The following is a 5,226-nucleotide window of genomic DNA, read 5'->3' as shown; positions in this document are numbered from 1 at the left end:
CTAACTCTATAGACTCATTCTCCATGCTGGCAGATTCTTTCATATATGCACATGCCGGTGCCATCAAAGTAGCAACAAGGAAATCTGACGTCTTCAAAATCAAGCAGAGAGAGAATGAGATGCTGCGAGAGTTCGTATCTCGCTTCCAAATGGAACGAATGGAACTACCACTGGTCTTTGATGACTGGGCGGTGCAGGCCTTCACTCAAGGTCTTAATGAACGAATCTCGGTGGCTTCAAAGCAGTACCCGTTGTGACCTGGTCGGACATCCATAACCGATACCAGTCAAAGATCAGGGTCGAGGACGACCAACTAGGATCCCCCTTGGGCTCGGTATACCCAAGCAGGCTTCCGGTAAAGGGGCCAAAGCCAAACAAAGAAAGGTACCAGCCATACACCGATGATAGGAGAAATGCCCCAAGGCGTAACATACCCCGCAATGATCGAAGGATGGACCGAGGCCGGAATCCTCGGTGACTCATCAACAGAGCTAGCTTCGATAGGTACACAGAGCCAACGGAGGCACCCGCTTGTCGGAATACAACTTCAATGTCGATGTGTCAGACATCATGTTCGCCATCAGTAAAATAAGAGACGCCAGGTGGCCCAGGCCTGTGCAATCAGATCCTTCGCAAAGAAATCATAACTTAGTGTACGAGTTCCACAACACGCACTGCCATAGGACCGATGATTGCCACCAACTCCGAGAAGAGGTAGACCAACTACTTAACAAAGGTCACCTCAGGGAATTCCTCAGCAATCGAGCCAAAAATCACTTCCCAGAAAGAGGGGCGGCCAAGAAGGACGAAACAAATGAGCCACAACATGTCATACACGTGATCTTGGGAGGCATTGATGCCCCGCAGGAGCTCGTGATGAGAAAAAAAAGAATATCCATCACTAGAGAAAAGCGAACTCGGGATTACGTACCCGAGGATGCTCTCACATTCAGCGACGAGGACATAGAGATCTTGTCTCAGCCTCATAACGACGCAATAGTAATCTCTTTTCTTGTAAATATATTTCAAATTAAACGTGTACTTGTGGATCTAGGTAGCTCGGCTAACATTATCAGTTCGAGGGTGGTAGAGCAGCTCGGCCTGCTTAACCAAATCGTAACTGCCTATCGAGTCCTTAACGAATTCAACATGGCGAGCGAAATGACAAAAGGGGAAATCGCCCTCCCAGTCAACGTGGCCAGCACAACCCAAAATTCCAAATTGCATGTCATTGAAGGAGACATGAGGTACAACGCCTTGCTTGGAAGGCCATGGATACATTGCATGAGAGCATTACCGTCGACCCTCCATCAAATGATGAAATTCCCCATGAAGGATGGGATTAAGACCGTCTGTGGAGAACAACAAGCAGCGAGGGAAATGTTCGCGGTGCACGATGTGGCCCCGACACCGGTACCTTCACTTTCGAAGGAGCCGAAGGATAAGAAAAGAGTAAAATAGCGATAACAAGCCACGCTCTAGGCTATCATCGAATAAACAAAGCAAGGGACTGTACCACGTCCTCATCGCAAGAAACTAAAACATATCAGAGCTTGAAATATCGCCAGCACATTCTACACTAAGGTATGACCGTCTCCTTTCTCTTTCAATTACATTCTACTCTGACCTGAATGCAGGTATCCAATCGAAACGGACAAAGCATTTACTAACTTGAAGACCTTAGGTTTCAAAAAGCACGCGTTGCACTCTATTCCTTTGATCGGTTTTTTATCCCGTAGGGGGTTTTACCAGTAAGGTTTTTAACGAGGCAACATCCATATGCTACCTAAGGAAGACGCAACAAGTATTCAAGGCTTCTTTTGCAATCAATCTCAAATACGGGGGGCATCCCCCAGAACGTCACCTTCTTGGAGAAGCCAAGATACGCCAAACGGGGACTCAATAGGAAAATAATGTATCGGGCCAAACGGTCAAATGAACCGTGTCCGCATAGAAAAACCGATCCCACAACAACAAAAACATGTACAATTGTACCAAGTAATCAAAGAATACTTCCCAAAAGCATTTTGCATCTCAAGAAAGCTCGATATTTTTGCAACAAAATGGCCCAGAGCCAAAAAATGTCCCAAACCTTGAGGGACTGGCCTCAACAACTCACAACAATGCAACCCCAGGGTCCGAGCTTCAAGCTCGTAAGCCATCAATGAGGCAACAACAAGATCACAAAATAGCTCCAAAGCCAAAAGATGTCCCGAACACTCGGGGATGTCACGCCCCAAACCGAGGGACATGACCGGCGCCCGACCGGGTAGCCCCAGTCAAGCGGACCTGGGTGCCTTTCCCATCCCACGTGTTACCCTATGTTTCCATTACTCAATATTCCAAGAATTAGCCATATATAATTAGGAATACGTACATAGTAATTAATGAAGTTACCAATTCATTGCCCAACATGAAAAACATGGATTTACATAAGTGCATAACCCACATCTACTGTCTACGGAGCCTCTAAAGATACAACAGGATAATACAGTACTTGCCGGTAACAAGGCTACGACTATACCTTACACAAAAACCAAAATATAACTCCGAAAAAAAAGCGGCCTGAGCCACGCAGGGCCCCGAGAGGAAAGGGGCTCACCAAAACAACTGATGGAAGACGAAGGGGAGCTACGATCGGTGGACTGGAGTACCTGCTACGGATCCACCTACAATCATAACACAAATGTAGCGCCCCCGGCAAAAGGGACGTCAGTACATTTGAAATGTACTGGTATGTATAAACAAACATTGTCCTGAGTAACCTCAAACCATACATAAGTAACAAACAATAAAGGAATCAACAATTAAATACACGCAAGGAAACAATCCAGGCAAACAAGTTAACAATCTCTCCTTTTCCCCATTATCATTTCCACATCATTAATTTCACAATTTTTTTCTCATATTTCATTTCAATAGTGATATCGATCACTTTCCATCCTTATTACCTCGGCGACCCTTCTTACCTCGGCCACCCTTATCACCACAACCCACACCTTATTTTTTTGTGTTGCGGCGCGCAACCCGATCTCAAGAAACAGTAGCACAATTCACAAAGTATTTCCATAACCATCAATGCCATTTCCTTCTTATTCAATAGCCCAATGTACAGTTTAGGTCACAACGATAATTTCCCACGACCAGCCACATATGATATTACTACAGTTGTTTCAATTGCATCGATTACGATTCCGTTCCATCATTGGTTCCACAGTTTTTACCATATAACACATTCACAGTTACAACTTGGTTTATCACCATCTACTTGCACTATCATAGCGGAAGACTTAACCAACAACTTTCAAGGAACATTAATCACATGAATTCACAAATAGTTCGCATAAGTAAACACATACTGCCCACAAGAGTTTAACTTCACAAATAATCCATGAAGATATCACATACCAAATATTTGTACCCAAACAAGGTGATTTTACAAAGGTCAAAGTTAGCCATACATACCTGGAGCCGAATTCCCTTTTTATTTCTACTTCCAACTTCACCAAAAGCCTAGCAATGTCAATCTAGTGCACAAATTACACAATCTTCTTAGAATCAAATTTTACAAACACTACCCAAACACATCTAGGTTATCCATTTCCTTTGTACAATTCTTACTTCTACCCAATCCCTCTCATCAAATTTTAGGTGCTAGAAGACATGCATGAGTGTTTAAACCCCTTATTATCAAGAATTAATGCATGGGACTTTCCTCCTCTCAATTAAATCTGAAAGTCAGTGAAAATGGGGTAGGGATTTTACCTGTAGGAATGGGGATGAAGACACTTGCTTTGAAATTTCCTGGCCTAGATAGTTTGAGGAACAATTTTTGAAGAAGATGAACTTTCTCTCAAGAACCCTCTCTTCCTCTATCTTATTTTGTTCAGAAAGTCCTTAACAATGAGGGCTTGGGTGTTTTATAAAAAGGGGTCGGGTGTAAATTTTTAGAAAATCTGGGGCCAAGTCAGGTCTGCGGTCGCATTCTGCGATCGCAGACACGAAATGCGGTCCGCATAATGGACCGCAAAAAGTGTCCCAAAACCTGATTCCACTGTTGGGGTATGCGGCTGAAATGCGGTCCGCATACAAGGTTTGCGGTCGCATAATGCACCGCATTTTTGACCTCAAATTTGACGGACACATTGCCTTACCTTGCGGTGGAAATGCGGTCCTCATATTAGTTATGCGGTCGCATAATGGACTGCATCTTGTCCTCAATTTTAACCAAACCACTAACTCACTATGCAGCAGGAATGCGGTCCGCATACTAGATTTGCGACCGCAATCTGGGCCGCAGAATGGCATTTTTCTGCAAAACTGATTCTTTGATTTTTAAAATCTTAGATCAATACACATTCCTAACACATATTCGGAGTCGATACCACAAGTTACTAGGTTTTGAGCCCAAATTTTTACGGGGCGTCACAGGGGACTAGCGTCGAAAACTCAATACCGCATGACCTCCGGGTCGGAAATTCCAAAATCGTAAGCCCTCAATGAGGCAATGCCAAGTTTACAAGTAATGGCTACCGAGTGAAGAAACCCTCGATAAATCGGGGATTGCCGTCAAGCGCCACCTCCATCGACTTAGCAAAACCCGAGGCCGTAAGTCCACATGCGGGAAGCCTTGGTCTCGTAAGACCTATATAAGGCAATAACAATATTTGTAAGACCCCAAGCAAGACATGAGCCATACTTTTACCAAGTGTCCAAAACTGTAAGACCTCAAAGACATGTAAAACTTGTAAGACCTTACTAAAGGCATAAACCCGAACTTACTTGAAGTTTTGGCTATATATCGAACTTGTAAGTCCCCTAAAAAGGCATACCCTTGATATAGACACCGAAACTACTTCACCCAGGACTTAAAGGCTCAGGCCAAACACAAGTGACATCGGTCACAAGGCTGTACCAGCCAAACTAACATGACTCGGGGACGCCCGACCGTCGCTATAAAATCATAGGCCTTCAATTACTCCGAATATACTTCTGAAAGAACCGTTAAACAGGTGATTACCGTTAAAATGGTATGAAAATTAAATTTGATTTAGTGGTTCTAAAAATACGTGATTTATTTTTATGCTAGTTGTTAAGCAGTTGATGCTATGTGGAAGACTTAGAATAGTGTAAGAGCTTAAAAACGAGGTGTTAACCAAAACCGAAAGGTTACAAATCGGGGCCTCGAGCTTGTCGATTCTGGGGCCTCGAGGTCGATTCCGATGC

Source organism: Nicotiana attenuata, unplaced genomic scaffold (assembly GCF_001879085.1).
Source record: "Nicotiana attenuata strain UT unplaced genomic scaffold, NIATTr2, whole genome shotgun sequence".
NCBI classification, from domain to species: Eukaryota; Viridiplantae; Streptophyta; class Magnoliopsida; order Solanales; family Solanaceae; genus Nicotiana; species Nicotiana attenuata.
Note: the sequence above shows the minus strand (reverse complement) of the source record.